Genomic DNA, 25,589 nt, shown 5'->3' on the forward strand with positions numbered 1-25,589 from the left:
TGCTGCTAGCTGATGCCACCTACACCACACCAGGGCCTGAGTGACCGGCTGGGGCCACTTACACCACATCAGGGCCTGTGGCTCTGGCTGAGGCCACTTACACCACACCAGGGCCTGTGGCTGCTGGCTGAGGCCAGTTACACCACACCAGAGCCTGTGGCTGCTGGCTGAAGCCACTTACACCACACCAGGGCCTTAGTTGCTATTGAGGCCACTTACACCACACCAGGGCCTGTGGCTGCTGGCTGAGGCCACCTACACCACACCAGGGCCTGTGGCTGCTGGCTGAGGCCACTTACACCACACCAGGGCCTTAGTTGCTATTGATGCCACTTACACCACACCAGGGCCTGTGGCTGCTGGCTGAGGCCACCTACACCACACCAGGGCCCTTTTGCTGCTGGCTGAGGCCACTTACACCACACCAGTGCATGTGGCTCCTGGCTGAGGCCACTTACACCACACCAGGGCCTGTGGCTGCTGAATGAGGCCACTTACACCACACCAGGGCCTGTGGCTCTTGCTCAGGCCACTCACATCACACCAGGCCCTGCGCTTCTGGCCGAGGCCATCTTCACCAAACCAGGCCCTGTGGTTCTTGCTCAGGCCACTTACACCACACCAGGGCCTTATTTGCTATTGAGGCCACTTACACCACACCAGGGCTTGTGGCTCTGGCTTAGGCCACTTACACCACACCAGGGCCTGTGGCTCTGGCTTAGGCCACTTACACCACACCAGGGCCTGTGGCACTGGCTGAGGCCACTTAGACCACACCAGGGCCTGTGGCTGCTGGCTGAGGCCACTCATACCACACCAGGGCCTGTGGCTGCTAGCTGAGGCCACTTACACCAAACCAGGGCATGTGGCTGCTTGCTGAGGCCATCTTCACCAAACCAGGCCCTGTGCTGCTTGCTGTGGCCATGTAAAACACACCAGGTCCTGTGCTGGTTCTTGAGGCCATCTTCAACAATCCAGGGCCTGTGCTGTTGGATAAATGCCAAACTGAGCCTTTGGGTTAGGGTATTATGCAAACATGCAGGTATGGTTATAGCATTGTCTTCGTAACTTCAGGTACTTGCCACCTAATCACTTGAATCCATAAATTGAGACATTGTGCTGGTGCCAGCAGCTTACGGCCATACCACCCTGAGCACGCCCGACCTCGTTTGATCTCGGAAGCTAAGCAGGGCTGGCCTTGGTTAGTACTTGGATGGGAGACTGCCTGGGAATACCTGGTGCTGTAAGCCTTTCATTTTCATGTCATTGAACCGCTTTTGATCCAGAGAAGGGGTGTATTAAAAGACCAAAAGCAGCTGCCCATTAATGAGGGCACATTAACGACACTGCTTTTGGCTGTTTTCCAATGTCTTGTGCTGCTAGCTGATGCCACCTACACCACACCAGGGCCTGTGGCTGCTGGCTGAGGCCACTTACACCACACCAGGGCCTGTGGCTGCTGGCTGAGGCCACCTACACCACACCAGGGCCTTATTTGCTATTGAGGCCACTTACACCACACCAGGGCCTGTGGCTCTGGCTTAGGCCACTTACACCACACCAGGGCCTGTGGCACTGGCTGAGGCCACTTAGACCACACCAGGGCCTGTGGCTGCTGGCTGAGGCCACTCACACCACACCAGGGCCTGTGGCTGCTAGCTGAGGCCACTTACACCAAACCAGGGCCTGTGGCTGCTTGCTGAGGCCATCTTCACCAAACCAGGCCCTGTGCTGCTTGCTGTGGCCATGTAAAACACACCAGGTCCTGTGCTGGTTCTTGAGGCCATCTTCAAAAATCCAGGGCCTGTGCTGTTGGATAAATGCCAAACTGAGCCTTTTGGTTAGGGTATTATGCAAACATGCAGGTATGGTTATAGGATTGTCTTCGTAACTTCAGGTACTTGCCACCTAATCACTTGAATCCATAAATTGAGACATTGTGCTGGGGCCAGCAGCTTACGGCCATACCACCCTGAGCACGCCTGACCTCGTCTGATCTCGCAAGCTAAGCAGGGCTGGGCTTGGTTAGTACTTGGATGGGAGACTGCCTGGGAATACCTGGTGCTGTAAGACTTTCATTTTCATGTCATTGAACCGCTTTTGATCCAGAGAAGGGGTGTATTAAAAGACCAGAAGCAGCTCCCCATTAATGAGGGCACATTAACGACATTGCTTTTGGCTGTTTTCCAATGTCTTGTGCTGCTAGCTGATGCCACCTACACCACACCAGGGCCTGAGTGACCGGCTGGGGCCACTTACACCACATCAGGGCCTGTTGCTCTGGCTGAGGCCACTTACACCACACCAGGGCCTGTGGCTGCTGGCTGAGGCCACCTACACCACACCAGGGCCTTAGTTGCTATTGAGGCCAATTACACCACACCAGGGTATGTGGCTCTTGCTCAGGCCACTTACACCACACCAGGGCCTTAGTTGCTATTGAGGCCACTTACACCACACCAGGGCCTGTGGCTGCTGGCTGAGGCCAATTACACCACACCAGGGTCTGTGGCTCTTGCTCAGGCCACTTACACCACACCAGGGCCTGTGGCACTGGCTGAGGCCACTTACACCACACCAGGGCCTGTGGCTGCTGGCTGAGGCCACTTACACCACACCAGGGCCTGTGGCTGCTGGCTGAGGCCACTTACACCACACCAGGGCCTGTGGCTTCTGGCTGAGGCGACTTACACCACACCAGGGCCTGTGGCTGCTGGCTGAGGCGACTTACACCACACCAGGGCCCTTTTGCTGCTGGCTGAGGCCACTTACACCACACCAGTGCCTGTGGCTTCTGGCTGAGGCGACTTACACCACACCAGGGCCTGTGGCTGCTGGCTGAGGCCACTTACACCACACCAAGGCCTGTGGCTCTTGCTCAGGCCACTCACATCACACCAGGCCCTGCGCTTCTGGCCGAGGCCATCTTCACCAAACCAGGCCCTGTGCTGCTTGCTGTGGCCATGTACAACACACCAGGCCCTGTGCTGGTTCCTGAGGCCATCTTCAACAATCCAGGGCCTGTGCTGTTGGATAAATGCCAAACTGAGCCTTTGGGTTAGGGTATTATGCAAACATGCAGGTATGGTTATAGGATTGTCTTCGTAACTTCAGGTACTTGCCACCTAATCACTTGAATCCATAAATTGAGACATTGTGCTGGGGCCAGCAGCTTACGGCCATACCACCCTGAGCACGCCCGACCTCGTCTGATCTCGGAAGCTAAGCAGGGCTGGGCTTGGTTAGTACTTGGATGGGAGACTGCCTGGGAATACCTGGTGCTGTAAGCCTTTCATTTTCATGTCATTGAACCGCTTTTGATCCAGAGAAGGGGTGTATTAAAAGACCAAAAGCAGCTGCCCATTAATGAGGGCACATTAACGACAATGCTTTTGGCTGTTTTCCAATGTCTTGTGCTGCTAGCTGATGCCACCTACACCACACCAGGGCCTGAGTGACCGGCTGGGGCCACTTACACCACATCAGGGTCTGTGGCTCTGGCTGAGGCCACTTACACCACACCAGGGCCTGTGGCTGCTGGCTGAGGCCACCTACACCACACCAGGGCCTTAGTTGCTATTGAGGCCAATTACACCACACCAGGGTCTGTGGCTCTTGCTCAGGCCACTTACACCACACCAGGCCTGTGGCACTTGCTCAGGCCACTTACACCACACCAGGGCCTGTGGCTGCTGGCTGAGGCCACTTACACCACACCAGGGCCTGTGGCTGCTGGCTGAGGCCACCTACACCACACCAGGGCATTAGTTGCTATTGAGGCCAATTACACCACACCAGGGTCTGTGGCTCTTGCTCAGGCCACTTACACCACACCAGGGCCTGTGGCTCTTGCTCAGGCCACTTACACCACACCAGGGCCTGTGGCTGCTGGCTGAGGCCACTTACACCACACCAGGGCCTGTGGCTGCTGGCTGAGGCCACCTACACCACACCAGGGCCTGTGGCTGCTGGCTGAGGCCACCTACACCACACCAGGGCCTGTGGCTGCTGGCTGAGGCCACTTACACCACACCAGTGCCTGTGGCTTCTGGCTGAGGCGACTTACACCACACCAGGGCCTGTTGCTGCTGGCTGAGGCCACTTACACCACACCAAGGCCTGTGGCTCTTGCTCAGGCCACTCACATCACACCAGGCCCTGCGCTTCTGGCCGAGGCCATCTTCACCAAACCAGGCCCTGTGCTGCTTGCTGTGGCCATGTACAACACACCAGGCCCTGTGCTGGTTCCTGAGGCCATCTTCAACAATCCAGGGCCTGTGCTGTTGGATAAATGCCAAACTGAGCCTTTGGGTTAGGGTATTATGCAAACATGCAGGTATGGTTATAGCATTGTCTTCGTAACTTCAGGTACTTGCCACCTAATCACTTGAATCCATAAATTGAGACATTGTGCTGGTGCCAGCAGCTTACGGCCATACCACCCTGAGCACGCCCGACCTCGTCTGATCTCGGAAGCTAAGCAGGGCTGGGCTTGGTTAGTACTTGGATGGGAGACTGCCTGGGAATACCTGGTGCTGTAAGCCTTTCATTTTCATGTCATTGAACCGCTTTTGATCCAGAGAAGGGGTGTATTAAAAGACCAAAAGCAGCTGCCCATTAATGAGGGCACATTAACGACACTGCTTTTGGCTCTTTTCCAATGTCTTGTGCTGCTAGCTGATGCAACCTACACCACACAAGGGCCTGAGTGACCGGCTGGGGCCACTTACACCACGTCAGGGCCTGTGGCTCTGGCTGAGGCCACTTTCACCACACCAGGGCCTGTGGCTGCTGGCTGAGGCCACCTACACCACACCAGGGCATTAGTTGCTATTGAGGCCAATTACACCACACCAGGGTCTGTGGCTCTTGCTCAGGCCACTTACACCACACCAGGGCCTGTGGCTCTTGCTCAAGCCACTTACACCACACCAGGGCCTGTGGCTGCTGGCTGAGGCCACCTACACCACACCAGGGCATTAGTTGCTATTGAGGCCAATTACACCACACCAGGGTCTGTGGCTCTCGCTCAGGCCACTTACACCACACCAGGGCCTGTGGCTCTTGCTCAGGCCACTTACACCACACCAGGGCCTGTGGCTGCTGGCTGAGGCCACTTACACCACACCAGGGCCTGTGGCTGCTGGCTGAGGCCACTTACACCACACCAGGGCCTGTGGCTGGTGGCTGAGGCCACCTACACCACACCAGGGCCTGAGTGACCGGCTGGGGCCACTTACACCACATCAGGGCCTGTGGCTCTGGCTGAGGCCACTTACACCACACCAGGGCCTGTGGCTGCTGGCTGAGGCCACTTACACCACACCAGGGCCTGTGGCACTGGCTGAGGCCACCTACACCACACCAGGGCATTAGTTGCTATTGAGGCCAATTACACCACACCAGGGTCTGTGGCTCTTGCTCAGGCCACTTACACCACACCAGGGCCTGTGGCTCTTGCTCAGGCCACTTACACCACACCAGGGCCTGTGGCTGCTGGCTGAGGCCACTTACACCACACCAGGGCCTTAGTTGCTGGCTGAGGCCACATACACCACACCAGGGCCTGTGGCTGCTGGCTGAGGCGACTTACACCACACCAGGGCCCTTTTGCTGCTGGCTGAGGCCACTTACACCACACCAGTGCCTGTGGCTTCTGGCTGAGGCGACTTACACCACACCAGGGCCTTTGGCTGCTGGCTGAGGCCACTTACACCACACCAGGGCCTGTGGCTGCTGGCTTAGGCCACCTACACCACACCAGGGCCTTAGTTGCTATTGAGGCCAATTACACCACACCATGGTCTGTGGCTCTTGCTCAGGCCACTTACACCACACCAGGGCCTGTGGCACTGGCTGAGGCCACTTACACCACACCAGGGCCTGTGGCTGCTGGCTGAGGCCACTTACACCACACAAGGGCTTGTGGCTGCTGGCTGAGGCCACCTACACCACACCAGGGCCTGTGGCTGCTGGCTGAGGCCACCTACACCACACCAGGGCCTGTGGCTCTTGCTCAGGCCACTTACACCACACCAGGGCCTGTGGCTCTTGCTCAGGCCACTTACACCACACCAGGGCCTGTGGCTCTTGCTCAGGCCACTCATATCACACCAGGCCCTGTGCTTCTGGCTGAGGCCATCTTCACCAAACCAGGCCCTGTGCTGCTTGCTGTGGCCATGTACAACACACCAGGCCCTGTGCTGTTTCCTGAGGCCATCTTCAACAATCCAGGGCCTGTGCTGTTGGATAAATGCCAAACTGAGCCTTTGGGTTAGGGTATTATGCAAACATGCAGGTATGGTTATAGGATTGTCTTCGTAACTTCAGGTACTTGCCACCTAATCACTTGAATCCATAAATTGAGACATTGTGCTGGGCCCAGCAGCTTACGGCCATACCACCCTGAGCACGCCCGACCTCGTCTGATCTCGGAAGCTAAGCAGGGCTGGGCTTGGTTAGTACTTGGATGGGAGACTGCCTGGGAATACCTGGTGCTGTAAGCCTTTCATTTTCATGTCATTGAACCGCTTTTGATCCAGAGAAGGGGTGTATTAAAAGACCAAAAGCAGCTGCCCATTAATAAGGGCACATTAATCACATTGCTTTTGGCTCTTTTCCAATGTCTTGTGCTGCTAGCTGATGCCACCTACACCACACCAGGGCCTGAGTGACCGGCTGGGGCCACTTACACCACATCAGGGGCTGTGGCTCTGGCTGAGGCCACTTACACCACACCAGGGCCTGTGGCTGCTGGCTGAGGCCACCTACACCACACCAGGGCCTGTGGCTCTTGCTCAGGCCACTTACACCACACCAGGGCCTTATTTGCTATTGAGGCCACTTACACCACACCAGGGCCTGTGGCTCTGGCTTAGGCCACTTACACCACACCAGGGCCTGTGGCTCTGGCTTAGGCCACTTACACCACACCAGGGCCTGTGGCACTGGCTGAGGCCACTTAGACCACACCAGGGCCTGTGGCTGCTGGCTGAGGCCACTCATACCACACCAGGGCCTGTGGCTGCTAGCTGAGGCCACTTACACCAAACCAGGGCCTGTGGCTGCTTGCTGAGGCCATCTTCACCAAACCAGGCCCTGTGCTGCTTGGTGTGGCCATGTAAAACACACCAGGTCCTGTGCTGGTTCTTGAGGCCATCTTCAACAATCCAGGGCCTGTGCTGTTGGATAAATGCCAAACTGAGCCTTTTGGTTAGGGTATTATGCAAACATGCAGGTATGGTTATAGGATTGTCTTCGTAACTTCAGGTACTTGCCACCTAATCACTTGAATCCATAAATTGAGACATTGTGCTGGGGTCAGCAGCTTACGGCCATACCACCCTGAGCACGCCCGACCTCGTCTGATCTCGGAAGCTAAGCAGTGCTGGGCTTGGTTAGTACTTGGATGGGAGACTGCCTGGGAATACCTGGTGCTGTAAGCCTTTCATTTTCATGTCATTGAACCGCTTTTGATCCAGAGAAGGGGTGTATTAAAAGACCAGAAGCAGCTCCCCATTAATGAGGGCACATTAACGACATTGCTTTTGGCTGTTTTCCAATGTCTTGTGCTGCTAGCTGATGCCACCTACACCACACCAGGGCCTGAGTGACCGGCTGGGGCCACTTACACCACATCAGGGCCTGTTGCTCTGGCTGAGGCCACTTACACCACACCAGGGCCTGTGGCTGCTGGCTGAGGCCACCTACACCACACCAGGGCCTTAGTTGCTATTGAGGCCAATTACACCACACCAGGGTATGTGGCTCTTGCTCAGGCCACTTACACCACACCAGGGCCTTAGTTGCTATTGAGGCCAATTACACCACACCAGGGCCTGTGGCTCTTGCTCAGGCCACTCACATCACACCAGGCCCTGCGCTTCTGGCCGAGGCCATCTTCACCAAACCAGGCCCTGTGCTGCTAGCTGTGGCCATGTACAACACACCAGGCCCTGTGCTGGTTCCTGAGGCCATCTTCAACAATCCAGGGCCTGTGCTGTTGGATAAATGCTAAACTGAGCCTTTGGGTTAGGGTATTATGCAAACATGAAGGTAGGGTTATAGGATTGTCTTCGTAACTTCAGGTACTTGCCACCTAATCACCTGAATCCATAAATTGAGACATTGTGCTGGGGCCAGCAGCTTACGGCCATACCACCCTGAGCACGCCCGACCTCGTCTGATCTCGGAAGCTGAGAAGGGCTGGGCTTGGTTAGTACTTGGATGGGAGACTGCCTGGGAATACCTGGTGCTGTAAGCCTTTCATTTTAATGTCATTGAACCGCTTTTGATCCAGAGAAGGGGTGTATTAAAAGACCAAAAGCAGCTGCCCATTAATGAGGGCACATTAACGACATTGCTTTTGGCTGTTTTCCAATGTCTTGTGCTGCTAGCTGATGCCACCTACACCACACCAGGGCCTGAGTGACCGGCTGGGGCCACTTACACCACATCAGGGCCTGTGGCTCTGGCTGAGGCCACTTACACCACACCAGGGCCTTAGTTGCTATTGAGGCCAATTACACCACACCATGGTCTGTGGCTCTTGCTCAGGCCACTTACACCACACCAGGGCCTGTGGCACTGGCCGAGGCCACTTACACCACACCAGGGCCTGTGGCTGCTGGCTGAGGCCACTTACACCACACAAGGGCTTGTGGCTGCTGGCTGAGGCCACCTACACCACACCAGGGCCTGTGGCTGCTGGCTGAGGCCACCTACACCACACCAGGGCCTGTGGCTCTTGCTCAGGCCACTTACACCACACCAGGGCCTGTGGCTCTTGCTCAGGCCACTTACACCACACCAGGGCCTGTGGCTCTTGCTCAGGCCACTCATATCACACCAGGCCCTGTGCTTCTGGCTGAGGCCACTTACACCACACCAGGGCCTGTGGCTGCTGGCTGAGGCCATCTACACCACACCAGGGCCTGTGGCTGCTGGCTGAGGCGACTTACACCACACCAGGGCCCTTTTGCTGCTGGCAGAGGCCACTTACACCACACCAGTGCCTGTGGCTTCTGGCTGAGGCGACTTACACCACACCAGGGCCTGTGGCTGCTGGCTGAGGCCACTTACACCACACCAGGGCCTGTGGCTCTTGCTCAGGCCACTCACATCACACCAGGCCCTGCGCTTCTGGCCGAGGCCATCTTCACCAAACCAGGCCCTGTGGCTCTTGCTCAGGCCACTTACACCACACCAGGGCCTGTGGCTGCTGGCTGAGGCCACTTACACCACACCAGGGCCTGTGGCTGGTGGCTGAGGCCACCTACACCACACCAGGGCCTGTGGCTGCTGGCTGAGGCGACTTACACCACACCAGGGCCCTTTTGCTGCTGGCTGAGGCCACTTACACCACACCAGTGCCTGTGGCTTCTGTCTGAGGCGACTTACACCACACCAGGGCCTGTGGCTGCTGGCTGAGGCCAATTACACCACACAAGGGCTTGTGGCTGCTGGCTGAGGCGACTTACACCACACCAGGGCCTGTGGCTGCTGGCTGAGGCCAATTACACCACACCAGGGTCTGTGGCTCTTGCTCAGGCCACTTACACCACACCAGGGCCTGTGGCTGCTGGCTGAGGCCACTTACACCACACCAGGGCCTGTGGCTGGTGGCTGAGGCCACCTACACCACACCAGGGCCTGTGGCTGCTGGCTGAGGCGACTTACACCACACCAGGGCCCTTTTGCTGCTGGCTGAGGCCACTTACACCACACCAGTGCCTGTGGCTTCTGTCTGAGGCGACTTACACCACACCAGGGCCTGTGGCTGCTGGCTGAGGCCAATTACACCACACCAGGTTCTGTGGCTCTTGCTCAGGCCACTTACACCACACCAGGGCCTGTGGCACTGGCTGAGGCCACTTACACCACACCAGGGCCTGTGGCTGCTGGCTGAGGCCACTTACACCACACCAGGGCCTGTGGCTGCTGGCTGAGGCCACTTACACCACACCAGGGCCTGTGGCTGCTGGCTGAGGCCACCTACACCACACCAGGGCCTGTGGCTGCTGGCTGAGGCGACTTACACCACACCAGGGCCCTTTTGCTGCTGGCTGAGGCCACTTACACCACACCAGTGCCTGTGGCTTCTGGCTGAGGCGACTTACACCACACCAGGGCCTGTGGCTGCTGGCTGATGCCACCTACACCACACCAGGGCCTGAGTGACCGGCTGGGGCCACTTACACCACACCAGGGCCTGTGGCTCTTGCTCAGGCCACTCACATCACACCAGGCCCTGCGCTTCTGGCCGAGGCCATCTTCACCAAACCAGGCCCTGTGGTTCTTGCTCAGGCCACTTACACCACACCAGGGCCTGTGGCACTTGCTCAGGCCACTTACACCACACCAGGGCCTGTGGCTGCTGGCTGAGGCCACTTACACCACACCAGGGCCTGTGGCTCTTGCTCAGGCCACTTACACCACACCAGGGCCTGTGGCTGCTGGCTGAGGCCACTTACACCACACCAGGGCCTGTGGCTGCTGGCTGAGGCCACCTACACCACACCAGGGCCTGTGGCTGCTGGCTGAGGCCACTTACACCACACCAGTGCCTGTGGCTTCTGGCTGAGGCGACTTACACCACACCAGGGCCTGAGTGACCGGCTGGGGCCACTTACACCACACCAGGGCCTGTGGCTCTTGCTCAGGCCACTCACATCACACCAGGCCCTGCGCTTCTGGCCGAGGCCATCTTCACCAAACCAGGCCCTGTGGTTCTTGCTCAGGCCACTTACACCACACCAGGGCCTGTGGCACTTGCTCAGGCCACTTACACCACACCAGGGCCTGTGGCTGCTGGCTGAGGCCACTTACACCACACCAGGGCCTGTGGCTCTTGCTCAGGCCACTTACACCACACCAGGGCCTGTGGCTGCTGGCTGAGGCCACTTACACCACACCAGGGCCTGTGGCTGCTGGCTGAGGCCACCTACACCACACCAGGGCCTGTGGCTGCTGGCTGAGGCCACTTACACCACACCAGTGCCTGTGGCTTCTGGCTGAGGCGACTTACACCACACCAGGGCCTGTGGCTGCTGGCTGAGGCCACTTACACCACACCAAGGCCTGTGGCTCTTGCTCAGGCCACTCACATCACACCAGGCCCTGCGCTTCTGGCCGAGGCCATCTTCACCAAACCAGGCCCTGTGCTCCTTGCTGTGGCCATGTACAACACACCAGGCCCTGTGCTGGTTCCTGAGGCCATCTTCAACAATCCAGGGCCTGTGCTGTTGGATAAATGCCAAACTGAGCCTTTGGGTTAGGGTATTATGCAAACATGCAGGTATGGTTATAGCATTGTCTTCGTAACTTCAGGTACTTGCCACCTAATCACTTGAATCCATAAATTGAGACATTGTGCCGGCGCCAGCAGCTTACGGCCATACCACCCTGAGCACGCCCGACCTCGTCTGATCTCGGAAGCTAAGCAGGGCTGGGCTTGGTTAGTACTTGGATGGGAGACTGCCTGGGAATACCTGGTGCTGTAAGCCTTTCATTTTCATGTCATTGAACCGCTTTTGATCCAGAGAAGGGGTGTATTAAAAGACCAAAAGCAGCTGCCGATTAATGAGGGCACATTAACGACACTGCTTTTGGCTGTTTTCCAATGTCTTGTGCTGCTAGCTGATGCCACCTACACCACACCAGGGCCTGAGTGACCGGCTGGGGCCACTTACACCACATCAGGGCCTGTGGCTCTGGCTGAGGCCACTTACACCACACCAGGGCCTGTGGCTGCTGGCTGAGGCCAGTTACACCACACCAGAGCCTGTGGCTGCTGGCTGAAGCCACTTACACCACACCAGGGCCTTAGTTGCTATTGAGGCCACTTACACCACACCAGGGCCTGTGGCTGCTGGCTGAGGCCACCTACACCACACCAGGGCCTGTGGCTGCTGGCTGAGGCCACTTACACCACACCAGGGCCTTAGTTGCTATTGATGCCACTTACACCACACCAGGGCCTGTGGCTGCTGGCTGAGGCCACCTACACCACACCAGGGCCCTTTTGCTGCTGGCTGAGGCCACTTACACCACACCAGTGCATGTGGCTCCTGGCTGAGGCCACTTACACCACACCAGGGCCTGTGGCTGCTGAATGAGGCCACTTACACCACACCAGGGCCTGTGGCTCTTGCTCAGGCCACTCACATCACACCAGGCCCTGCGCTTCTGGCCGAGGCCATCTTCACCAAACCAGGCCCTGTGGTTCTTGCTCAGGCCACTTACACCACACCAGGGCCTTATTTGCTAATGAGGCCACTTACACCACACCAGGGCCTGTGGCTCTGGCTTAGGCCACTTACACCACACCAGGGCCTGTGGCACTGGCTGAGGCCACTTAGACCACACCAGGGCCTGTGGCTGCTGGCTGAGGCCACTCATACCACACCAGGGCCTGTGGCTGCTAGCTGAGGCCACTTACACCAAACCAGGGCATGTGGCTGCTTGCTGAGGCCATCTTCACCAAACCAGGCCCTGTGCTGCTTGCTGTGGCCATGTAAAACACACCAGGTCCTGTGCTGGTTCTTGAGGCCATCTTCAACAATCCAGGGCCTGTGCTGTTGGATAAATGCCAAACTGAGCCTTTGGGTTAGGGTATTATGCAAACATGCAGGTATGGTTATAGCATTGTCTTCGTAACTTCAGGTACTTGCCACCTAATCACTTGAATCCATAAATTGAGACATTGTGCTGGTGCCAGCAGCTTACGGCCATACCACCCTGAGCACGCCCGACCTCGTTTGATCTCGGAAGCTAAGCAGGGCTGGCCTTGGTTAGTACTTGGATGGGAGACTGCCTGGGAATACCTGGTGCTGTAAGCCTTTCATTTTCATGTCATTGAACCGCTTTTGATCCAGAGAAGGGGTGTATTAAAAGACCAAAAGCAGCTGCCCATTAATGAGGGCACATTAACGACACTGCTTTTGGCTGTTTTCCAATGTCTTGTGCTGCTAGCTGATGCCACCTACACCACACCAGGGCCTGAGTGACCGGCTGGGGCCACTTACACCACATCAGGGTCTGTGGCTCTGGCTGAGGCCACTTACACCACACCAGGGCCTGTGGCTGCTGGCTGAGGCCACCTACACCACACCAGGGCCTTAGTTGCTATTGAGGCCAATTACACCACACCAGGGTCTGTGGCTCTTGCTCAGGCCACTTACACCACACCAGGCCTGTGGCACTTGCTCAGGCCACTTACACCACACCAGGGCCTGTGGCTGCTGGCTGAGGCCACTTACACCACACCAGGGCCTGTGGCTGCTGGCTGAGGCCACCTACACCACACCAGGGCATTAGTTGCTATTGAGGCCAATTACACCACACCAGGGTCTGTGGCTCTTGCTCAGGCCACTTACACCACACCAGGGCCTGTGGCTCTTGCTCAGGCCACTTACACCACACCAGGGCCTGTGGCTGCTGGCTGAGGCCACTTACACCACACCAGGGCCTGTGGCTGCTGGCTGAGGCCACCTACACCACACCAGGGCCTGTGGCTGCTGGCTGAGGCCACCTACACCACACCAGGGCCTGTGGCTGCTGGCTGAGGCCACTTACACCACACCAGTGCCTGTGGCTTCTGGCTGAGGCGACTTACACCACACCAGGGCCTGTTGCTGCTGGCTGAGGCCACTTACACCACACCAAGGCCTGTGGCTCTTGCTCAGGCCACTCACATCACACCAGGCCCTGCGCTTCTGGCCGAGGCCATCTTCACCAAACCAGGCCCTGTGCTGCTTGCTGTGGCCATGTACAACACACCAGGCCCTGTGCTGGTTCCTGAGGCCATCTTCAACAATCCAGGGCCTGTGCTGTTGGATAAATGCCAAACTGAGCCTTTGGATTAGGGTATTATGCAAACATGCAGGTATGGTTATAGCATTGTCTTCGTAACTTCAGGTACTTGCCACCTAATCACTTGAATCCATAAATTGAGACATTGTGCTGGTGCCAGCAGCTTACGGCCATACCACCCTGAGCACGCCCGACCTCGTCTGATCTCGGAAGCTAAGCAGGGCTGGGCTTGGTTAGTACTTGGATGGGAGACTGCCTGGGAATACCTGGTGCTGTAAGCCTTTCATTTTCATGTCATTGAACCGCTTTTGATCCAGAGAAGGGGTGTATTAAAAGACCAAAAGCAGCTGCCCATTAATGAGGGCACATTAACGACAATGCTTTTGGCTCTTTTCCAATGTCTTGTGCTGCTAGCTGATGCAACCTACACCACACAAGGGCCTGAGTGACCGGCTGGGGCCACTTACACCACGTCAGGGCCTGTGGCTCTGGCTGAGGCCACTTTCACCACACCAGGGCCTGTGGCTGCTGGCTGAGGCCACCTACACCACACCAGGGCATTAGTTGCTATTGAGGCCAATTACACCACACCAGGGTCTGTGGCTCTTGCTCAGGCCACTTACACCACACCAGGGCCTGTGGCTCTTGCTCAGGCCACTTACACCACACCAGGGCCTGTGGCTGCTGGCTGAGGCCACCTACACCACACCAGGGCATTAGTTGCTATTGAGGCCAATTACACCACACCAGGGTCTGTGGCTCTCGCTCAAGCCACTTACACCACACCAGGGCCTGTGGCTCTTGCTCAGGCCACTTACACCACACCAGGGCCTGTGGCTGCTGGCTGAGGCCACTTACACCACACCAGGGCCTGTGGCTGCTGGCTGAGGCCACTTACACCACACCAGGGCCTGTGGCTGGTGGCTGAGGCCACCTACACCACACCAGGGCCTGTGGCTGCTGGCTGAGGCGACTTACACCACACCAGGGCCCTTTTGCTGCTGGCTGAGGCCACTTACACCACACCAGTGCCTGTGGCTTCTGTCTGAGGCGACTTACACCACACCAGGGCCTGTGGCTGCTGGCTGAGGCCAATTACACCACACCAGGGTCTGTGGCTCTTGCTCAGGCCACTTACACCACACCAGGGCCTGTGGCACTGGCTGAGGCCACTTACACCACACCAGGGCCTGTGGCTGCTGGCTGAGGCCACTTACACCACACCAGGGCCTGTGGCTGCTGGTTGAGGCCACTTACACCACACCAGGGCCTGTGGCTGCTGGCTGAGGCCACCTACACCACACCAGGGCCTGTGGCTGCTGGCTGAGGCGACTTACACCACACCAGGGCCCTTTTGCTGCTGGCTGAGGCCACTTACACCACACCAGTGCCTGTGGCTTCTGGCTGAGGCGACTTACACCACACCAGGGCCTGTGGCTGCTGGCTGAGGCCACTTACACCACACCAAGGCCTGTGGCTCTTGCTCAGGCCACTCACATCACACCAGGCCCTGCGCTTCTAGCCGAGGCCATCTTCACCAAACCAGGCCCTGTGCTGCTTGCTGTGGCCATGTACAACACACCAGGCTCTGTGCTGGTTCCTGAGGCCATCTTCAACAATCCAGGGCCTGTGCTGTTGGATAAATGCCAAACTGAGCCTTTGGGTTAGGGTATTATGCAAACATGCAGGTATGGTTATAGGATTGTCTTCGTAACTTCAGGTACTTGCCACCTAATCACTTGAATCCATAAATTGAGACATTGTGCTGGGGCCAGCAGCTTACGGCCATACCACCCTGAGCACGCCTGACCTCGTCTGATCTCGGAAGCTAAGCAGGGCTGGGCTTGGTTAGTACTTGGATGGGAGACTGCCTGGGAATACCTGGTTCTGTAAGCCTTTCATTTTCATGTCATTGAACCGCTTTTGATCCAGAGAAGAGGTGTATTAAAAGACCAAAAGCAGCTCCCCATTAATGAGGGCACATTAACGACATTGCTTTTGGCTCTTTTCCAATGTCTTGTGCTGCTAGCTGATGCCACCTACACCACACCAGGGCCTGAGTGACCGGCTGGGGCCACTTACACCACATCAGGGCCTGTGGCTGCTGGCTGAGGCCACTTACACCACACCAGGGCCTGTGGCACTGGCTGAGGCCACCTACACCACACCAGGGCATTAGTTGCTATTGAGGCCAATTACACCACACCAGGGTCTGTGGCTCTTGCTCAGGCCACTTACACCACACCAGGGCCTGTGGCTGCTGGTTGAGGCCACTTACACCACACCAGGGCTGGTTCCTGAGGCTCTTGCTCAGGCCACTTACACCACACCAGGGCCTGTGGCTGCTGGCTGAGGCCACTTACACCACACCAGGGCCTGTGGCTGCTGGCTGAGGCCACTTACACCACACCAGTGCCTGTGGCTTCTGGCTGAGGCGACTTACACCACACCAGGGCCTGTGGCTGCTGGCTGAGGCCACCTACACCACACCAGGGCATTAGTTGCTATTGAGGCCAATTACACCACACCAGGGTCTGTGGCTCTTGCTCAGGCCACTTACACCACACCAGGGCCTGTGGCTCTTGCTCAGGCCACTTACACCACACCAGGGCCTGTGGCTGCTGGCTGAGGCCACCTACACCACACCAGGGCATTAGTTGCTATTGAGGCCAATTACACCACACCAGGGTCTGTGGCTCTTGCTCAGGCCACTTACACCACACCAGGGCCTGTGGCTCTTGCTCAGGCCACTTACACCACACCAGGGCCTGTGGCTGCTGGCTGAGGCCACTTACACCACACCAGGGCCTGTGGCTGCTGGCTGAGGCCACTTACACCACACCAGGGCCTGTGGCTGCTGGCTGAGGCCACTTACACCACACCAGTGCCTGTGGCTTCTGGCTGAGGCGACTTACACCACACCAGGGCCTGTGGCTGCTGGCTGAGGCCACCTACACCACACCAGGGCATTAGTTGCTATTGAGGCCAATTACACCACACCAGGGTCTGTGGCTCTTGCTCAGGCCACTTACACCACACCAGGGCCTGTGGCTCTTGCTCAGGCCACTTACACCACACCAGGGCCTGTGGCTGCTGGCTGAGGCCACCTACACCACACCAGGGCATTAGTTGCTATTGAGGCCAATTACACCACACCAGGGTCTGTGGCTCTTGCTCAGGCCACTTACACCACACCAGGGTCTGTGGCTCTTGCTCAGGCCACTTACACCACACCAGGGCCTGTGGCACTGGCTGAGGCCACTTACACCACACCAGGGCCTGTGGCTGCTGGCTGAGGCCACTTACACCACACCAGGGCCTGTGGCTGCTGGTTGAGGCCACTTACACCACACCAGGGCCTGTGGCTGCTGGCTGAGGCGACTTACACCACACCAGGGCCCTTTTGCTGCTGGCTGAGGCCACTTACACCACACCAGTGCCTGTGGCTTCTGGCTGAGGCGACTTACACCACACCAGGGCCTGTGGCTGCTGGCTGAGGCCACTTACACCACACCAAGGCCTGTGGCTCTTGCTCAGGCCACTCACATCACACCAGGCCCTGCGCTTCTGGCCGAGGCCATCTTCACCAAACCAGGCCCTGTGCTGCTTGCTGTGGCCATGTACAACACACCAGGCCCTGTGCTGGTTCCTGAGGCCATCTTCAACAATCCAGGGCCTGTGCTGTTGGATAAATGCCAAACTGAGCCTTTGGGTTAGGGTATTATGCAAACATGCAGGTATGGTTATAGGATTGTCTTCATAACTTCAGGTACTTGCCACCTAATCACTTGAATCCATAAATTGAGACATTGTGCTGGGGCCAGCAGCTTACGGCCATACCACCCTGAGCACGCCCGACCTCGTCTGATCTCGGAAGCTAAGCAGGGCTGGGCTTGGTTAGTACTTGGATGGGAGACTCCCTGGGAATACCTGGTGCTGTAAGCCTTTCATTTTCATGTCATTGAACCGCTTTTGATCCAGAGAAGGGGTGTATTAAAAGACCAAAAGCAGCTGCCCATTAATGAGGGCACATTAACGACACTGCTTTTGGCTGTTTTCCAATGTCTTGTGCTGCTAGCTGATGCCACCTACACCACACCAGGGCCTGAGTGACCGGCTGGGGCCACTTACACCACATCAGGGCCTGTGGCTCTGGCTGAGGCCACTTACACCACACCAGGGCCTGTGGCTGCTGGCTGAGGCCAGTTACACCACACCAGAGCCTGTGGCTGCTGGCTGAAGCCACTTACACCACACAGGGGCCTGTGGCTGCTGGCTGAGGCCACCTACACCACACCAGGGCCTGTGGCTGCTGGCTGAGGCCATTTACACCACACCAGGGCCTGTGGCTGCTGGCTGAAGCCACTTACACCACACCAGGGCCTTAGTTGCTATTGAGGCCACTTACACCACACCAGGGCCTGTGGCTGCTGGCTGAGGCCACCTACACCACACCAGGGCCTGTGGCTGCTGGCTGAGGCCATTTACACCACACCAGGGCCTGTGGCTGCTGGCTGAAGCCACTTACACCACACCAGGGCCTTAGTTGCTATTGAGGCCACTTACACCACACCAGGGCCTGTGGCTGCTGGCTGAGGCCACCTACACCACACCAGGGCCCTTTTGCTGCTGGCTGAGGCCACTTACACCACACCAGTGCCTGTGGCTTCTGGCTGAGGCCACTTACACCACACCAGGGCCTGTGGCTCTTGCTCAGGCCACTCACATCACACCAGGCCCTGCGCTTCTGGCCGAGGCCATCTTCACCAAACCAGGCCCTGTGGTTCTTGCTCAGGCCACTTACACCACACCAGGGCCTGTGGCACTGGCTGAGGCCACTTAGACCACACCAGGGCCTGTGGCTGCTGGCTGAGGCCACTCACACCACACCAGGGCCTGTGGCTGCTAGCTGAGGCCACTTACACCACACCAGGGCCTGTGGCTGCTGGCTGAGGCCACTTACACCACACCAGGGCCTTATTTGCTATTGAGGCCACTTACACCACACCAGGGCCTGTGGCTCTTGCTCAGGCCACTTACACCACACCAGGGCCTGTGGCTCTTGCTCAGGCCACTCACATCACACCAGGCCCTGCGCTTCTGGCCGAGGCCATCTTCACCAAACCAGGCCCTGTGCTGCTAGCTGTGGCCATGTACAACACACCAGGCCCTGTGCTGGTTCCTGAGGCCATCTTCAACAATCCAGGGCCTGTGCTGTTGGATAAATGCTAAAGTGAGCCTTTGGGTTAGGGTATTATGCAAACATGAAGGTAGGGTTATAGGATTGTCTTCGTAACTTCAGGTACTTGCCACCTAATCACCTGAATCCATAAATTGAGACATTGTGCTGGGGCCAGCAGCTTACGGCCATACCACCCTGAGCACGCCCGACCTCGTCTGATCTCGGAAGCTGAGCAGGGCTGGGCTTGGTTAGTACTTGGATGGGAGACTGCCTGGGAATACCTGGTGCTGTAAGCCTTTCATTTTCATGTCATTGAACCGCTTTTGATCCAGAGAAGGGGTGTATTAAAAGACCAAAAGCAGCTGCCCATTAATGAGGGCACATTAACGACATTGCTTTTGGCTGTTTTCCAATGTCTTGTGCTGCTAGCTGATGCCACCTACACCACACCAGGGCCTGAGTGACCGGCTGGGGCCACTTACACCACATCAGGGCCTGTGGCTCTGGCTGAGGCCACTTACACCACACCAGGGCCTGTGGCTGCTGGCTGAGGCCACTTACACCACACCAGGGCCTGTGGCTGCTGGCTGAGGCCACTTACACCACACCAGGGCCTTAGTTGCTATTGAGGCCAATTACACCACACCATGGTCTGTGGCTCTTGCTCAGGCCACTTACACCACACCAGGGCCTGTGGCACTGGCTGAGGCCACTTACACCACACCAGGGCCTGTGGCTGCTGGCTGAGGCCACTTACACCACACAAGGGCTTGTGGCTGCTGGCTGAGGCCACCTACACCACACCAGGGCCTGTGGCTGCTGGCTGAGGCCACCTACACCACACCAGGGCCTGTGGCTCTTGCTCAGGCCACTCACACCACACCAGGGCCTGTGGCTCTTGCTCAGGCCACTTACACCACACCAGGGCCTGTGGCTCTTGCTCAGGCCACTCATATCACACCAGGCCCTGTGCTTCTGGCTGAGGCCACTTAGACCACACCAGGGCCTGTGGCTGCTGGCTGAGGCCACTTACACCACACCAGGGCCTGTGGCTGCTGGCTGAGGCCATCTACACCACACCAGGGCCTGTGGCTGCTGGCTGAGGCCACTTACACCACACCAGGGCCCTTTTGCTGCTGGCTGAGGCCACTTACACCACACCAGTGCCTGTGGCTTCTGGCTGAGGCCACTTACACCACACCAGGGCCTGTGGCTGCTGGCTGAGGCCACTTACACCACACCAGGGCCTGTGGCTCTGGCTTAGGCCACTTACACCAAACCAGGCCCTGTGGCTCTTGCTCAGGCCACTCACATCACACCAGGGCCTGTGGCTCTGGCTTAGGCCACTTACACCAAACCAGGCCCTGTGGCTCTTGCTCAGGCCACTTACACCACACCAGGGCCTGTGGCTCTGGCTTAGGCCACTTACACCACACCAGGGCCTGTGGCACTTGCTCAGGCCACTTACACCACACCAGGGCCTGTGGCTGCTGGCTGAGGCCACTTACACCACACCAGGGCCTGTGGCTCTTACTCAGGCCACTTAGACCACACCAGGGCCTGTGGCTGCTGGCTGAGGCCACTTAGACCACACCAGGGCCTGTGGCTGCTGGCTGAGGCCACTTACACCACACCAGGGCCTGTGGCTGCTGGCTGAGGCCACTTACACCAAACCAGGGCCTGTGGCTGCTTGCTGAGGCCATCTTCACCAAACCAGGCCCTGTGCTGCTTGCTGTGGCCATGTAAAACACACCAGGTCCTGTGCTGGTTCTTGAGGCCATCTTCAACAATCCAGGGCCTGTGCTGTTGGATAAATGCCAAACTGAGCCTTTGGGTTAGGGTATTATGCAAACATGCAGGTATGGTTATAGCATTGTCTTCGTAACTTCAGGTACTTGCCACCTAATCACTTGAATCCATAAATTGAGACATTGTGCTGGGGCCAGCAGCTTACGGCCATACCACCCTGAGCACGCCCGACCTCGTCTGATCTCGGAAGCTAAGCAGGGCTGGGCTTGGTTAGTACTTGGATGGGAGACTGCCTGGGAATACCTGGTGCTGTAAGCCTTTCATTTTCATGTCATTGAACCGCTTTTGATCCAGAGAAGGGGTGTATTAAAAGACCAAAAGCAGCTCCCCATTAATGAGGGCACATTAACGACATTGCTTTTGGCTGTTTTCCAATGTCTTGTGCTGCTAGCTGATGCCACTTACACCACACCAGGGCCTGTGGCTGCTGGCTGAGGCCACTTACACCACACCAGGGCCTGTGGCTGCTGGCTGAGGCCACCTACACCACACCAGGGCCTTAGTTGCTATTGAGGCCAATTACACCACACAAGGGCCTGTGGCTGCTGGCTGAGGCCACCTACACCACACCAGGGCCTGTGGCTGCTGGCTGAGGCCACTTACAACACACCAGGGCCTGTGGCTCTTGCTCAGGCCACTCATATCACACCAGGCCCTGTGCTTCTGGCCGAGGCCATCTTCACCAAACCAGGCCCTGTGCTGCTTGCTGTGGCCATGTACAACACACCAGGCCCTGTGCTGGTTCCTGACGCCATCTTCAACAATCCAGGGCCTGTGCTGTTGGATAAATGCCAAACTGAGCCTTTGGGTTAGGGTATTGAAGGAAATTGCCGTCCCGGGTTTCCTCCGTGGCGTGAGCGATAAGCAGATTTCTGTCCTTTCCTTATAAGATTCCTAATTATTTAAAGTAACACTCAGGTATGCCGTTCAGCTGGGTTAGTTACGATATCGGGAGCAGTTAGGAGAACAAAGTGATACAGAAACTGTTCAGATTGCTTTCCCAGAATCAACTCAAAGGTTTATTTGATACACAGCAGTTTATATAGAGAAAAAAAGGTTCGTGTGTCAGCTTTCCCAGTTCAAACCGGTACAGACTAAATAAGGAAACGTCTTCCTGCCTTCTGAGCAAAGTATCCCTTGTGTAGTTTATCAGTTCAGCTATAATTTATGATCATCCCAGCAAAATACACTCCTAGACATAAAATACAGAGTTCTTTCATTAGTGAATTCTGAAACAAACCACCTAGCCTTTAACGAGCCTTTTCCAGGAGATAAAGAAAAAGGGAGGATGGGAGTAAGGAAGTGGTCTCATCTCTGTGGTGTTTTCGACCTTGGGGTACCAGCTCGTGAGTCCTACACATTAATTCTTGGGTCACAGAGAAAGAGAAAAACAACTAGTAGATCGGCCTTATTGAGTAACAGTTTTCCTGTATAAAACAATATCCTGTAAATGCTTACCGTGGTATCAAAATATCATAACAGTTCTCCCCTTTTATCATGAAATGATAACATAGTATAAAGACAGAATGTAATAACATAATATAAAGATAAATCATAAATGTGAAACAAATCATAAATGTGAAACAAATCATAAATGTGAAACAAATCATAAATGTAACTAGTCCTTCGAGTGAGCTTAATATCAAAATCTTAAAAAGAAGAAAAGAAAAACAAGAAAACGTCATTCTCTTCTTGGACAACCGAGTAATTCACAATCTAATACTCAATACATACATCAGGATCATCATTGATGACATCTGACACATAATCTGGGTCAATTTGTGCCAATTGCAAATACATTGAAGTAGCTGTACTAGTAGCTATACGGGTTATCATTGAACGTACACAGGGTACCACACAACAGACAATAATCATCAAAAACAAAATAATACATGCTACAATGGTTACAAAAGCTACAATTAGTTCCTTCCATTTTCCAAACGTGTCCTGCAGCCACTTGTCAAGCCACTGACCGTGACCTGCATTGGCTCTTAGTTCTATCTGCAATGCTTCAAGTTTATTCATAGCTTGTGTGAATGAACCGTTAGGGGCGGTATTATTGGGAATGAAAGTACAACAAACATCTCCGAACATCGCGCAAACACCTCCTTTCTCAGCTAACAGCATGTCTAAGGCCATCCTATTTTGCATGGTCATTAAAGAGGTAGCAGACATCTGTTCTCCTAGGGCCTTAAGGGCCGTATTGGTCAAATTAGTAAGTCTTTGCTGATTGTAATAAACATAATTGATCCAGGCTACATTTTTGTTTACCTGTATATGCGGTATTAGTGAGACAAACCCTGCGGATATTTCCCCTTGTGCCTTTAATTCCCTTGGTATCCCGCGTGGAACCCCTATAGCATCTATGTAAACGTTATGTGAGTAAGTGGAGCGTCTTGTACGTTTGCTGGATACAGGCAGATCTGAGGTTTGTTGTATTAGTAGTTCTTGAGCTAAAGTTACTAGACCGCAGGTACCGGTCCAATTAACAGGTAAAGCCACTCTAAGGGTATTATTGCACATCCAATAAGCATGTGGGATTGGTCTGGTCAGGCGCGAAGCTGTAAAGCCTTTTAATATGCCTCCCCAGTACGAGTCGTTTAGTGTGTTGGGCGAATGCAGGATTGTGGAGTTATCTGAATGCGTACTTATATATGCATATAGATAAAAAAACATATGTTTATGTTGTGTCCTGTCAACACTCGCTGCTAGCCATGTTTCATTACAGCGTGCTCCTGGAGAGTCAGGAAAAAATGTATAGTTTTGCGCGTCATAATTTATGTTTTCAAGTTTTGGTCGGTGTATGCATGTCATCAAGATATTTGGGTGATGGCGCACCTGTTTTGGGGGCGAGAGAGGTTCAGTGCGGTCTTCGGGGCGCTTCATTGGGTTACAGGGGTGGGTAGAGTCGTTAATCATGCTGACATCCTTACTAGAGACTTGTCCTGTGTATATGAGTAAACAATCTAAAGGACTTAGTTCTACTCGCACCGCTTCAATCAGGGTTACTGTTAAGGGCCCCTTTTCATCATTTTTGAATAGCATCTTTGTCAGGGGAAAACCTGAGATTGGGTATCCCACTATAACCTGTTCTGGATTACCCTTTGAACAGACATAACAATTGCTGTTTCCTAAATCACGAGCAGCTGTTCTAGCATTTTCATACCAGGAGTTGACTCCTACTCTAGAGGGCGCATAAAATGGTTTATTAGTGGCGTCTATGTTGTCATTTACTGATTTTAGGGAACGTGAAGAGTGCATTAAGTAGGTGTCTCGCAAAATAGAGCATGAGGTATCGTCAGCAAAATATGACCTGCAGAAATGTGAACATGGTTGCAGTTTACAATACAACATAGCAAAGAAAAATCCTAAGGTTAATGCGATAAGTATGATAAATAACCTAAATATATAAGAAAAACAGTTCTTCAGTCGTCTTCTGGCCTGGTCCCAGGTTTGAGAGACATTGAATAAGCGCCGTATGATGACAATGGGCATTTCATTTTCTCCATTATCAGGATGGAGTGAGTCTGGCTTTATCAGGTTAGACATCATGTGGTACTTTTGGCTTTCTATTCCTGCTGGATGTTCGAGTACCTTGCTGTGGCTCTTTCAGACGTTGTGTGTTAATCAGTGATTGCGTGTGTACACTGGATCCGGGCGCTGGCTCGCCTGAGATGTCATCTACCCGTGTGTGTTTATTTGCTCTAGTTCCGGGCGCTGGCTCGCCGGAGATGTCGTCTGCTTGATCCGACGCCTGAGATGGTCCGATTGGGCTGGTCTTAACCCTGCTGGCATGAATCCACTGAGGTTGTCCGTCCGTAAGGATGCTGGTTCTCGTCACTGCCAGTACAGTCTGGGGGCTGGAAAACGCGGCCTCCCCGAGTGTTCTTGGTTTTAGTGACTTCACTAACACCGCGTCCCCTGGTCTCCACTTGTGGGTTGGATCTGTGGAGGGGAGAGGCTGGGAGAGACAAACTTTCTGATAGTTATTATTCAGTGTTTCTACCAGATTGTGGACATAGTCGGACAATGCAGTGTCTATGTCCCCTTCCAATAGCGGTGCCCCTCTGGAAGCTGACCATGGTGTTGGAAATGGTCTTCCCATGATTATTTCAAATGGAGATAATTTGGTTGCTGCGGATGGAGTCATTCTAATCTCGCAGAGGATTTGAGGAAGTAGTTTGATCCAGGTCATTCCTGTTTCTATCATTGCTTTAGTCAGGCGATTTTTTATGGTCCTATTCATTCTTTCTACAACTCCTGAACTCTGAGGATGGTATGGCACATGATATTTCCAGTCTATTCCTAGAGTTTTAGTACACTTTTGAATTACTTCTGATGTAAATGAAGGTCCTCTATCACTGTTAATTTGGTGAGGTATTCCGAATCTGGGTATTATTTCATTGCACAACTTTTGACAGACTACTTCTGCAGTTTCTTTTGAGGTTGGATAAGCTTCTACCCATTTACTAAATTGATCCACTATTACCAGTAAGTACTTGATGCTTCCTTGTGCTGGCATGTGTGTGAAATCAATTTGTAATGTATGAAATGGAAAATCTGGTTGTGGTAAATGCTGATGTTTCGCTTTTGGTTTTCCTACATTAGTTCGTGCACATGTTAGACAGGTTGCTAATATGCTTTTTACTGCATGCAATGTTTTCTCAATTACAAATCTTGATTTTATTGCTCCTATTACCCCTCTTTGTCCGACATGACTCACACCGTGAAAATGTCGGACAAGGACTGGCAGCAGGGAAGATGGGAGGGCAATCAAACCCTCAAG

At 55.1% G+C, this 25,589-nt stretch overlaps 7 non-coding genes and 7 pseudogenes across 7 annotated transcripts; all 14 read left to right on the plus strand.

The window, feature by feature from the left end:
* Nucleotides 1-1,131: 1,131 nt before the first annotated feature.
* On the plus strand, nt 1,132-1,250 carry LOC147329570 (5S ribosomal RNA; annotated as a pseudogene).
* A 704-nt stretch (nt 1,251-1,954) lies between these two features.
* Nucleotides 1,955-2,073, plus strand: LOC147329571 (5S ribosomal RNA; annotated as a pseudogene).
* A 1,098-nt stretch (nt 2,074-3,171) lies between these two features.
* LOC147329572 (5S ribosomal RNA) lies at nt 3,172-3,290 on the plus strand. The gene has a single exon (XR_015129550.1). It is a non-coding gene; the product is annotated as a 5S ribosomal RNA (ribosomal RNA).
* A 1,135-nt stretch (nt 3,291-4,425) lies between these two features.
* On the plus strand, nt 4,426-4,544 carry LOC147329573 (5S ribosomal RNA). The gene has a single exon (XR_015129551.1). It is a non-coding gene; the product is annotated as a 5S ribosomal RNA (ribosomal RNA).
* Nucleotides 4,545-6,387: 1,843 nt separating this feature from the next.
* LOC147329574 (5S ribosomal RNA) lies at nt 6,388-6,506 on the plus strand. The gene has a single exon (XR_015129553.1). It is a non-coding gene; the product is annotated as a 5S ribosomal RNA (ribosomal RNA).
* An 820-nt stretch (nt 6,507-7,326) lies between these two features.
* On the plus strand, nt 7,327-7,445 carry LOC147329575 (5S ribosomal RNA; annotated as a pseudogene).
* A 699-nt stretch (nt 7,446-8,144) lies between these two features.
* LOC147329576 (5S ribosomal RNA) lies at nt 8,145-8,263 on the plus strand (annotated as a pseudogene).
* A 3,122-nt stretch (nt 8,264-11,385) lies between these two features.
* Nucleotides 11,386-11,504, plus strand: LOC147329577 (5S ribosomal RNA). Its single transcript, XR_015129554.1, has one exon. It is a non-coding gene; the product is annotated as a 5S ribosomal RNA (ribosomal RNA).
* Nucleotides 11,505-12,720: 1,216 nt separating this feature from the next.
* LOC147329578 (5S ribosomal RNA) lies at nt 12,721-12,839 on the plus strand (annotated as a pseudogene).
* A 1,135-nt stretch (nt 12,840-13,974) lies between these two features.
* On the plus strand, nt 13,975-14,093 carry LOC147329579 (5S ribosomal RNA). The gene has a single exon (XR_015129555.1). It is a non-coding gene; the product is annotated as a 5S ribosomal RNA (ribosomal RNA).
* A 1,496-nt stretch (nt 14,094-15,589) lies between these two features.
* LOC147329580 (5S ribosomal RNA) lies at nt 15,590-15,708 on the plus strand (annotated as a pseudogene).
* Nucleotides 15,709-17,638: 1,930 nt separating this feature from the next.
* On the plus strand, nt 17,639-17,757 carry LOC147329581 (5S ribosomal RNA). Its single transcript, XR_015129592.1, has one exon. It is a non-coding gene; the product is annotated as a 5S ribosomal RNA (ribosomal RNA).
* Nucleotides 17,758-19,171: 1,414 nt separating this feature from the next.
* On the plus strand, nt 19,172-19,290 carry LOC147329582 (5S ribosomal RNA; annotated as a pseudogene).
* A 1,652-nt stretch (nt 19,291-20,942) lies between these two features.
* On the plus strand, nt 20,943-21,061 carry LOC147329583 (5S ribosomal RNA). Its single transcript, XR_015129556.1, has one exon. It is a non-coding gene; the product is annotated as a 5S ribosomal RNA (ribosomal RNA).
* The last annotated feature ends 4,528 nt before the right edge of the window (nt 21,062-25,589 follow it).

The sequence above is a fragment of the Aulonocara sp. 'chitande type north' Nkhata Bay genome, linkage group LG5 (genome assembly GCF_057382095.1).
Source record: "Aulonocara sp. 'chitande type north' Nkhata Bay isolate Kocher_YH1m ecotype deep benthic linkage group LG5, A_spYH_male_GT1.1, whole genome shotgun sequence".
Classification (NCBI taxonomy): domain Eukaryota; kingdom Metazoa; phylum Chordata; class Actinopteri; order Cichliformes; family Cichlidae; genus Aulonocara; species Aulonocara sp. 'chitande type north' Nkhata Bay.